Source organism: Triticum urartu, chromosome 2A, assembly GCF_056163025.1.
Source record: "Triticum urartu cultivar PI428250 chromosome 2A, HENAU_Tu73, whole genome shotgun sequence".
Taxonomy (NCBI): domain Eukaryota; kingdom Viridiplantae; phylum Streptophyta; class Magnoliopsida; order Poales; family Poaceae; genus Triticum; species Triticum urartu.
Window position 1 is genome coordinate 395097097 of NC_141874.1, and position 13030 is coordinate 395110126.

Genomic DNA, 13030 nt, shown 5'->3' on the forward strand with positions numbered 1-13030 from the left:
AGAAGAAGAATGCATTAGAATGTTTGGCACTAAATCTTTGTATGATGAGCATGATTGCAATGTTGTTAGTATGAATTCCTTGGATATCTATGATGATAATGATATGCAAAGCCACAAGCTTGGGGATGCTATGTTTGATGAAAATGATATTTTTTGTCCCCTAAGTTTTGATGAGCAAATTTATTATGATGATAGCATGCCTCCTATTTATGATGATTATATTGATGAATGTGGGTTTGGAAGAGTGTCAACTTTAGGAAGTGATGATCCCACTATTTTGGAGAATGTTGAATCTTATTGTGATAATTATAAAAGTGGATTTGGAGAGGTCATGACTTTATTTAGTAATGATTCCACTATTTCGGAAGAGGTTCCAATTGATTATGAGAACAAAGTTGCTATCTATGATGATTATTGTCATGACATGTATGCTATAAATAATAATGATATCCATGAAACTTGTCATCATGATTTTAACTTTCAATTGGATTATGCCTCACATGGTAATTATTTTGTTGAGTTTGCTCCCACTATTATCCATGACAATAAATTTGCTTATGTGGAGAGTAATAAAATTTCTATGCTTATGCATCGTGAAAATAATGCTTTATGTGATAGCTATACTGTTGAATTCATTCATGATGCTGCTGAAAATTATTATGAGAGAGGAATATATGCTCGTAGGAATTGCAATAATATCAAGTTTCCTCTCTATGTGCTTAAAATCTTGAAGTTATGCTTGTTTTACCTTCCTATGCAAGTTGATTCTTGTTCCCACAAGTTGTTTGCTCAAAAAATCCATATGCATAGGAAGTGGGTTAGACTTAAATGTGCTAGTCATATTATTCATGATGCTCTCTTTATGTTTCATTCTCATCTTGTATGTAAGCATCATTGAAATCATCATGCCTAGCTAGGGGCGTTAAACGTTAGCGCTTGTTGGGAGGCAACCCAATTTTTATTTTTATTTTCTTGCATTTTGTTCCTGTTTAGTAATAAATAATTCATCTAGTCTCTATTTATATGTGTTTTTATGTTTTAATTAGTGTTTGTGCCAAGTAGAACCATTGGGAAGACTTGGGTGAAGTCTTTGCGATCTTGCTGTAAAAACAGAAACTTTAGCGCTCATGAGATTAGCTGCCATATTTTACTGGAGAGTGCGATTAGGTTGATTGTTTTTGCATATGATTAATAGACAAGTTCCTCAGGTCCACCAATTTATTTCAGAATTTTTTGAGTGAAATAAGTATACGTTTGATACAGATTACTACAGACTGTTCTGTTTTTGACAGATTCTGTTTTCATTGTGTTGTTTGCTTATTTTGATGAATCTATGAGTAGTATCGGAGGGTGTGAACCATAGAGAAGTTGGAATACAGTAGATATTACACCAATATGAATTTAGAATGAGTTCACAACAGTACCTAATTGGTGATTTATTTTCTCATACTAACGGAGCTTACGAGTTTTCTGTTAAGTTTTGTGTTGTGAAGTTTTCAAGTTTTGGGTAAAGATTCGATGGACTATGGAATAAAGATTGGCAAGAGCCTAAGATTGGGGATGCCCAAGGCACCCCAAGGTAATATTCAAGGAAAACCAAGAGCCTAATCTTGGGGATGCCCCTGATGGCATCCCCTCTTTCGTCTTCGTTCATCGGTAACTTTACTTGGAGCTATATTTTTATTCACCACACGATATGTGTTTTGCTTGGAGCGTCATTTTATTTTATTTTGTTTTGTTTCTGTTTGAATAAAATACCAAGATCTGAAATTCTTAAATGTTAGAGAGTCTTCACCTAGTTGCATAATTATTTGACTACTCATTGATCTTCACTTATATCTTTCAGAGTAGTTTGTCATTTGCTCTAGTGCTTCACTTATATCCTTTTAGAGCACGGCGGTGGTTTTATTTTTAAGAAATTGTTGAACTCTCATGCTTCACTTATATTATTCTGAGAGTCTTTTAGAACAGCATGGTAATTTGCTTTGGTTATGAAACTAGTCCTAATATGATAGGCATCCAAGAGGGATATAATAAAAACTTTCATATAAAGTGCATTGAATACTATGAGAAGTTTGATACTTGATAATTGTTTTCAGATATGAAGATGGTAATATTAGAGTCGCGCTAGTTGAGTAATTGTCAATTTGAGAATACTTGTGTTGAGGTTTGCAAGTCCTGTAGCATGCACGTATGGTAACCGTTGTGTGACAAATTTGAAGCATGAGGTGTTTCTTTGATTGCCTTCCTTATGAGTGGCGGTGGTCTTTTCCTACCAATCTATCCCCCTAGGAGCATGTGCATGGTGCTTGGTTTTTGATGACTTGTAGATTTTTGTAATAAGTATGTGAGTTCTTTATGACTAATGTTGAGTCCATGGATTATACGGACTCTCACCTTCCATCATTGCTAGCCTCTTCGGTACTATGCATTGCCCTTTCTCACCTTGAGAGTTGGTGCAAACTTCGCCGGTGCATCCAAACCCCGTGATATGATACGCTCTGTCACACGTAAGCCTCCTTATATCTTCCTCAAAACAGCGACCATACCTACCTATTACGGCATTTCCATAGCCATTCCGAGATATATTGTCATGCAACTTTCCACCGTTTCATTTATGACATGCTTCATCATTGTCATATTGCTTTGCATGATCATGTAGTTGACATCGTATTTGTGGCAAAGCCACCATGCATAATTTATCGTACATGTCACTCTTGATTCATTTCCCTTTCCGGTACACCGCCGGAGGCATTCGTATAGTCATATTTTGTTCTAGTATCGAGTTGTAATCATTGAGTTGTAAATAAATAGAAGTGTGATGATCATCATTAATAGAGCATTGTCCCAAAGAAGAAAAAAAGAAGAAAGGCGAAAAAAGGAAAGGCAAAAAATAAAAAATAAAAGGGACAATGCTACTATCCTTTTTCCACACTTGTGCTTCAAAGTAGCACCATGATCTTCATGATAGAGAGTCTCTTATATTGTCACTTTCATATACTAGTGGGAATTTTTAATTATAGAACTTGGCTTGTATATTCCAACAATGGGCTTCCTCAAATGCCCTAGGTCTTCATGAGCAAGCAAGTTGGATGCACACCCACTTAGTTTCTTTTGTTGAGCTTTCATACATTTATAGCTCTAGTGCATCTGTTGCATGGCAATCCCTACTCCTCGCATTGACATCAATTGATGGGCATCTCCATAGCCCATTGATTAGCCGTGTCAATGTGAGATGTTCTCCTTCTTTTTGTCTTCTCCACACAACCCCCATCATTATATTCTATTCCACCCATAGCGCTATGTCCATGGCTCACGCTCATGTATTGCGTGAAAGTTAAAAAAGTCTGAGATTACTAAAGTATGAAACAATTGCTTGGCTTGTCATCGGGGTTGTGCATGATGGGAGCATTTTTGTGTGAAGAAAATGAAGAATAGCCAAACTATATGATTTCGTAGGGATAAGCTTTCTTTGGCCATGTTATTTTGAGAAGACATGACTGCTTAGTTAGTATGCTTGAAGTATTATTATTTTTATGTCAATATAAACTTTTGTCTTGAATCTTATGGATCTGAATATTCTTTCCACAATAAAGAGGATTACATAGATAAATATGTTAGGTAGCATTCCACATCAAAAATTCTGTTTTTATCATTTACCTACTCGAGGACGAGCAGGAATTAAGCTTGGGGATGCTTGATACGTCTCCAACGTATCTATAGTTTCTGATTGTTCCATGCAATTATATTATCAACCTTGGATGTTCTATATGCATTTATATGCTATTTTATATGATTTTTGGGACTAACCTATTAACCTAGAGCCTAGTGCCAGTTTCTGTTTTTTCCTTGTTTTTGAGTTTTACAGAAAAGGAAAATCAAACGGAGTCCAATTGACCTGAAACTTCATGGAACTTATTTTTGGACCAGAAGAAGGCCATGGAGTAAAAGAGTTGGGCCAGAAGAGTCTCGGGCTGCCCACGAGGGTGGGGGGGCGCCCCCCCCCCTTGGGCGCGCCTCCCTACCTCGTGGACAGCCCGGGGACCCCCTGACTTGTTCCCGACTCCAACACCTCTTATATAACCCAAAACTTCCAGAAAGAAACCTAGGTCAGGAGTTCCACCGCCGCAAGCCTCTGTAGCCACCGAAAACCAATCTAGACCCGTTCTGGCACCCTGCCGGAGGGGGGGAATCCCTCTCCGGTGGCCATCTTCATCATCCCGGCGCTCTCCATGACGAGGAGGGAGTAGTTCTCCCTCGGGGCTGAGGGTATGTACCAGTAGCTATGTGTTTGATCTCTCTCTCTCTCTCGTGCTCTTGATTCGGCACGATCTTGATGTATCGCGAGCTTTGCTATTATAGTTGGATCTTATGATGTTTCTCCCCCTCTACTCTCTTGTGATGAACTGAGTTTTCCCTTTGAAGTTATCTTATCGGATTGAGTCTTTCAGGATTTGAGAACACTTGATGTATGTCTTGCATGTCCTTATCTGTGGTGACAATGGGATATCATTTGATCCACTTGATGTATGTTTTGGTGATCAACTTGCGAGTTCCGTCACCTCGTGAACTTATGCATAGGGGTTGGCACACGTTTTCGTCTTGACTCTCCGGTAGAAACTTTGGGGCACTCTTTGAAATACTTTGTGTTGGTTGAATAGATGAATCTGAGATTGTGTGATGTATATCGTATAATCATACCCACGGATACTTGAGGTGACATTGGAGTATCTAGCTGACATTAGGGTTTTGGTTGATTTGCGTCTTAAGGTGTTATTCTAGTACGAACTCTAGGATAGATTGAACGGAAAGAATAGCTTCGTGTTATTTTACTACGGACTCTTGAATAGATCTATCATAAAGGATAACTTTGAGGTGGTTTCGTACCCTACAATAATCTCTCCATTTGTTCTCCGCTATTAGTGACTTTGAAGTGACTCTTTGTTGCATGTTGAGGGATAGTTATATGATCCAATTATGTTATTATTGTTGAGAGAACTTGCACTAGTGAAAGTATGAACCCTAGGCCTTGTTTCCTTGCATTGCAATACCATTTACCCTCATTTTTACCACTTGCTACCTTGCTGTTTTTATATTTTCAGATTACAAAAACCTTTATCTACCATTCATATTGCACTTGGATCACCATCTCTTCGCCGAACTAGTGCACCTATACAATTTACCATTGTATTGGGTGTGTTGGACACAAGAGACTCTTTGTTATTTGGTTGCAGGGTTGCTTGAGAGAGACCATCTTCATGCTACGCCTCCCACGGATTGATAAACCTTAGGTCATCCACTTGAGGGAAATTTGCTACTGTCCTACAAACCTCTGCACTTGGAGGCCCAACAACGTCTACAAGAAGAAGGTTGTGTAGTAGACATCAGTGGCGTGGGGCCGCTCGGTGGCTAGGGAGGACACGCGATGATGGAGCGACGGCAGAAGGTGCGGTGACGCATGCCGGCGCAGGTCGCGCCGGCTGGGATGCGCTGCGACACGGCGACGGAAGTGGCACCTGGATCAGGAGAGTCCAAGAGGAAGTTCAGGCTTGTGGACGGCTGGGGTTCAGCTGGTTGTAGGCGGTGGTGCGGGTGGGAGCGGGCCAGCACCGGCGGGGGTGGGTTGCGGGGTCGTGGTGCGCGCCGCTGCGCGGGCTAGCGGGTGGAAGGGGCTGATGGGAACATAGTAATTTCAAAAAAATTCCTACGCACATGCAAGATCATGGTGATGCATAGAAACGAGAGGGGAGAGTATGATCTACGTACCCTTGTAGATCGACAACGGAAGCGTTTGGTTGATGTAGTCGTACGTCTCCACGGCCCGACCGATCAAGCACCGAAACTACGGCACCTCCGAGTTCTAGCACACGTTCGGCTCGATGACGATCCCCGGACTCCGATCCAGCAAAGTGTCGGGGAAGAGTTCCGTCAGCACGACGGCGTGGTGACAATCTTGATGTACTACCGTCGCAGGGCTTCGCCTAAGCACCGCTACAATATTATCGAGGACTATGGTGGAAGGGGGCACCGCACACGGCTAAGAATATGATCACGTGGATCAACTTGTGTCTCTAGGGGGTGCCCCTGCCTCCGTATATAAAGGTTCAAGGGAGGGGGGCCGGCCGGCCAGGAGAGGCGCGCCAGGAGGAGTCCTACTCCCTCTGGGAGTAGGACTCCCCCCTTTCCTAGTTGGAATAGGATTCGTGGAGGGGGGGGAAGAGGAGAGAGAGGAGGAAGGGGGGCCGGCCCCCTCTCCTTGTCCAATTCGGACCAAGGGGGGGAGGGGCGCGCGGCCCATCTCTGGCCACCTCTCCTCTCTTCCACTAAGGCCCACTAAGGCCCATATACCTCCCGGGGGGTTCCGGTAACCTCCCGGTACTCCGGTAAAATCCCGATTTCACCCGGAACACTTCCGATATCCAAACATAGGCTTCCAATATATCAATCTTTATGTCTCGACCATTTTGAGACTCCTCGTCATGTCCGTGATCACATCCGGGACTCCGAACAACCTTCGGTACATCAAAATGCATAAACTCATAATATAACTATCATCGTAACCTTAAGCGTGCGGACCCTACGGGTTCGAGAACAATGTAGACATGACCGAGACACGTCTCCGGTCAATAACCAATAGCGGAACCTGGATGCTCATATTGGCTCCTACATATTCTACGAAGATCTTTTATCGGTCAGACCGCATAACAACATACGTTGTTCCCTTTGTCATCGGTATGTTACTTGCCCGAGATTCGATCGTCGGTATCCCATACCTAGTTCAATCTTGTTACCGGCAAGTCTCTTTACTCGTTCTGTAATACATCATCCCGCAACTAACTCATTAGTTGCAATGCTTGCAAGGCTTAAGTGATGTGCATTACCGAGAGGGCCCAGAGATACCTCTCCGACAATTGGAGTGACAAATTCTAATCTCGAAATACGCCAACCCAACATGTACCTTTGGAGACACCTGTAGAGCTCCTTTATAATCACCCAGTTATGTTGTGACGTTTAGTAGCACACAAAGTGTTCCTCCGGCAAACGGGAGTTGCATAATCTCATAGTCATAGGAACATGTATAAGTCATGAAGAAAGCAATAGCAACATACTAAACGATCGGGTGCTAAGCTAATGGAATGGGTCATGTCAATCAGATCATTCAACTAATGATGTGATCCCATTAATCAAATAACAACTCTTTGTCCATGGTTAGGAAACATAACCATCTTTGATTAACGAGCTAGTCAAGTAGAGGCATACTAGTGACACTCTGTTTGTCTATGTATTCACACATGTATTATGTTTCTGGTTAATACAATTCTAGCATGAATAATAAACATTTATCATGAAATAAGGAAATAAATAATAACTTTATTATTGCCTCTAGGGCATATTTCCTTCAGTCTCCCACATGCACTAGAGTCAATAATCTAGTTCACATCGCCATGTGATTTAATAGCAATAGTTCACATCACCATGTGATTAACACCCATAGTCCACATCGATATGTGACCAACACCCAAAGGGTTTACTAGAGTCAGTAATCTAGTTCACATTGCTATGTGATTAACACCCAAAGAGTACTAAGGTGTGATCATGTTTTGCTTGTGAGATAATTTTAGTCATCGGGTCTGTTATATTCAGATCCGTAAGTATTTTGCAAATATTTATGTCAACAATGCTCTGCACGGAGCTACTCTAGCTAATTGCTCCCACTTTCAATATGTATCTAGATTGAGACTTAGATTCATCTAGATTAGTGTCAAAACTTGCATCGGCGTAACCCTTTACGACGAACCTTTTTTTTTCACTTCCATAATCGAGAAACATATCCTTATTCCATTAAGGATAATTTTGACCGCTGTCCAGTGATCTACTCCTAGATCACTATTGTACTCCCTTGCCAAACTCAGTGGTAGGGTATACAATAGATCTGGTACACAACATGGCATACTTTATAGAACCTATGACTAAGGCATGGGGAATGACATTCATTCTCTTTCTATCATCTGCCGTGGTCGGGCTTTGAGTCTTACTCAATTTCTCACCTTGTAACATAGGCAAGAAACTCTTTCTTTGACTGTTCCATTTTGAACCACTTCAAAATCTTGTCAAGGTATGTATTTATTGAAAAACCTTATCAAGCGTCTTGATCTATCTCTATAGATCTTGATGCTCAATATGTAAGCAACTTCACCGAGGTCTTTCTTTGAAAAACTCCTTTCAAACACTCCCTTATGCTTTGTAGAATAATTCTACATTATTTCCGATCAACAATATGTCATTCACATATACTTATCAGAAATGTTGTAGTGCTCCCACTCACTTTCTTGTAAATACAGGCTTCACCGCAAGTCTGTATAAAACTATATGCTTTGATCAACTTATCAAAGCGTATATTCCATCTCCGAGATGCTTGCACCAGTCCATAGATGGATCGTTGGAGCTTGCATATTTTGTTAACACCTTTAGGATTGACAAAACCTTCTGGTTGCATCATATACAACTCTTCTTTAAGAAATCCATTAAGGAATGCAGTTTTGTTTATCCATTTGCCAGATTTCATAAAATGCGGCAATTGCTAACATGATTCGGACAGACTTAAGCATATATACGAGTGAGAAAATCTCATCGTAGTCAACACCTTGAACTTGTCGAAAACCTTTTGCGAAAATTCTAGCTTTGTAGATAGTAACACTACTATCAGCGTCCGTCTTCCTCTTGAAGATCCATTTATTTTCTATGGCTTGCCGATCATCGGGCAAATCCATCAAAGTCCATACTTTGTTCTCATACATGGATCATATCTCAGATTTTATGGCCTCAAACCATTTCGCGGAATCTGGGCTCATCATCGCTTCCTCATAGTTCGCAAGTTCGTAATGGTCTAGTAACATGACTTTCAGAACAGGATTACCGTACCACTCTGGTGCGGATCTCACTCTGGTTTACCTACGAGATTCGGTAGTAACTTGATCTGAAGTTACATGATCATCATCATTAGCTTCCTCACTAATTGGTGTAGTAGTCACAAGAACAGATTTCTGTGATGAATTACTTTCCAATAAGGGAGAGTGTACAATTACCTTATCAAGTTTTCTATTTTCCTCCTACTCACTTCTTTCAAGAGAAACTCCTTCTCTAGAAAGTTTCCGAATTTAGCAACAAAAAGTCTTGCCTTCGGATCTTTGATAGAAGGTGTATCCAATAGTTTCCTTTGGATATCCTATGAAGACGCACTTCTTCGATTTAGGTTTGAGCTTATCAAGTTGAAACTTTTTCACATAAGCATTGCAACCTCAAACTTTAAGAAACGACAACTTTGGTTTCTTGCCAAACCACAGTTCAGATTGTGTCGTCTCAACGGACTTAGATGGTGCCCTTTTAAACGTGAATGCAGCTGTCTTTAATGCATAACCCCAAAATGATAGTGGTAAATTGGTAAGAAACATCATAGATTGCACTATATCCAATAAAGTACGGTTATGACGTTCGGACACACCATTATGCTGTGGTGTTCCAGGTGGCATGAGTTTGTGAAACTTTTCCACATTGTTTTAATTGAAGACCAAACTCGTAACTCAAATATTTTTCTCCGCGATCAGATCGTAGAAACTTTATTTTCTTGTCACGATGATTTTCCACTTCACTCTGAAATTCTTTGAACTTTTCAAATGTTTCAGACTTATGTTTCATCAAGTAGATATACCCATATCTGCTCAAATCACCTGTGAAGTTCAGAAAATAACGATACTTGCCGTGAGCCTTAACACTCATCGGACCGCATACATCAGTATGTATTATTTCCAATAAGTCAGTTGCTCGCTCCGGAGAACGGAGTCTTAGTCATCTTGCCCATGAGGCATGGTTCGCAAGCATCAAGTGATTCATAATCAAGTGATAGCAAAATCCCATCAGCATGGAGTTTCTTCATGCGCTTTACACCAATATGACCTAAACGGCAGTGCTACAAATAAGTTGCACTATCATTATTAACTTTGCATCTTTTGGTTTCAATATTATGATTATGTGTATCACTACGATCGAGATCCAACGAACTATTTTCATTGGGTGTGTAACCATATAAGGTTTTATTCATGTAAACAGAACAACAATTTATTCTCTTACTTAAATGAATAACCGTATTACAATAAACATGATCAAATCATATTCATGCTTAACGCAAACACCAAATAACACTTATTCAGGTTCAACACTAATCCCGAAAGTATAGGGAGTGTGCGATGATGATCATATCAATCTTGGAACCACTTCCAACACACATCGTCACTTCACCCTTAACTAGTCTTTGTTTATTCTGCAACTCCCGTTTCGAGTTACTAATCTTAGCAACTGAACTAGTATCAAATACTGAGGGGTTACTATAAACACTAGTAAAGTACACATCAATAACATGTATATCAAATATACTTATGTTCACTTTGCCATCCTTCTTATCTACCAATCACTTGGGGTAGTTCCGCTTCCAGTGACCAGTCCCTTTGCAGTAGAAACACTTAGTCTCAGGCTTAGGACTAGACTTGGGCTTCTTCACTTGAGCAGCAACTTGCTTGCTGTTCTTCTTGAAGTTCCCCTTCTTCCCTCTGCCCTTTTCTTGAAACTAGTGGTCTTGTCTACCATCAACACTTGATATTTTTCTCGATTTCTACCTTCGTCAATTTCCGCATTATGAAGAGCTTGGGAATCGTTTCCGTTATCCCTTGCATATCATAGTTCATCACGAAGTTCTAGTAACTTGGTGATGGTGACTAGAGAATTCTGTCAATCACTATCTTATCTGGAAGATTAACTCCCACTTGATTCAAGCGATTGTAGTACTCAGACAATCTAGGCACATGCTCACTAGTTAAGCGATTCTCCTCCATCTTTTAGCTATAGAACTTGTTGGAGACTTCATATCTCTCAACTCGGGTATTTGCTTGAAATATTGACTTCAACTCCTGGAACATCTCATATGCTCCATGACGTTCAAAACGTCTTTGAAGTCCCAATTCTAAGCCATTAAGCATGGTGCACTAAACTATCAAGTAGTCATCATATTGAGCTAGCCAAACGTTCATAACGTCTGCATCTGCTCCTGCAATAGGTCCGTCACCTAGCGGTGCATCAAGGACATAATTCTTCTGTGCAGCAATGAGGATAAACCGCGGATCACGGATCCAATCCGCATCATTGCTACTAACATCTTTCAACACAATTTTCTCTAGGAACATATCAAAATAAAGACAGGGAAGCAACAACGTGAGCTTTTGATCTACAACATAATTTGCAAAATACTACCAGGACTAAGTTCATGATAAATTTAAGTTCAATTAATCATATTACTTAAGAACTCCCACTTAGATAGACATCCCTCTAATCCTCTAAGTGATTACGTGATCCAAATCGACTAAACCATAACCGATCATCACGTGAAATGGAGTAGTTTTCAATGGTGAACATCGCTATGTTGATCATATCTACTATATGATCCACGCTTGATCTTTCGATCTCAGTGTTCCGAGGCCATATCTTCATATGCTAGGCTCGTCAAGTTTAACCTGAGTATTCTGCGTGTGCAAAACTAGCTTGCATCCGTTGTAGATGGACGTAGAGCTTATCACACCCGATCATCACGTGGTGTCTGGGCACGACGAACTTTGGCAACGGTGCATACTCAGGGAGAACACTTTTATATTGAAATTTAGTGAGAGATCATCTTATAATGCTACCGTCAATCAAAGCAAGATAAGATGCATAAAAGATAAACATCACATGCAATCAATATAAGTGATATGATATGGCCATCATCATCTTGTGCTTGTGATCTCCATCTCCGAAGCACCGTCGTGATCACCATCGTCACCGGCGCGACACCTTGATCTCCTATCGTAGTATCGTTGTCGTCTCGCCAATCTCATGCTTCCACGACTATCGCTACCGCTTAGTGATAAAGTAAAGCATTACAGCGCGATTGCATTGCATACAATAAAGCGACAACCATATGGCTCCTGCCAGTTGCCGATAACTCGGTTACAAAACATGATCATCTCATACAATAAAATTTAGCATCATGTCTTGACCATATCACATCACAACATGCCCTGCAAAAACAAGTTAGACGTCCTCTACTTTGTTGTTGCATGTTTTACGTGGGTGCTACGGGCTTTAAGCAAGAACCAATCTTACCTACGCATCAAAACCACAACGATAGTTTGTCAAGTTGGTGCTGTTTTAACCTTCGCAAGGACCGGGCATAGCCACACTCGGTTCAACTAAAGTTGGAGAAACTGTCACCCGCAAGCCACCTATGTGCAAAGCACGTCGGGAGAACCGGTCTCGCGTAAGCGTACGCGTAATGTCGGTCCGGGCCGCTTCGTCCAACAATACCGCCGAACCAAAGTATGACATGCTGGTAAGCAGTATGACTTATATCGCCCACAACTCACTTGTGTTCTACTCGTGCATATAACATCAACATATAAAACCTAGGCTCGGATGCCACTGATGGGAACGTAGTAATTTCAAAAAATTTCCTACGCACACGCAAGATCATGGTGATGCATAGCAACGAGAGGGGAGAGTATGATCTACGTACCCTTGTAGATCGACAACGGAAGCGTTTGGTTGATGTAGTCGTACGTCTCCACGGCCCGACCGATCAAGCACCGAAACTACGACACCTCCGAGTTCTAGCACACGTTCAGCTCGATGACGATCCCCGGACTCCGATCCAGCAAAGTGTCGGGGAAGAGTTCCGTCAGCACGACGGCGTGGTGAAGATCTTGATGTACTACCATCGTAGGGCTTCGCCTAAGCACCGCTACAATATTATCGAGGACTATGGTGGAAGGGGGCACCGCACACGGCTAAGAATATGATCACGTGGATCAACTTGTGTCTCTAGGGGGTGCCCCTGCCTCCGTATATAAAGGTTCAAGGGAGGGGGGGGGCCGGCCAGGAGAGGCGCGCCAGGAGGAGTCCTACTCCCTCTGGGAGTAGGACTCCCCCCCTTTCCTAGTTGGAATAG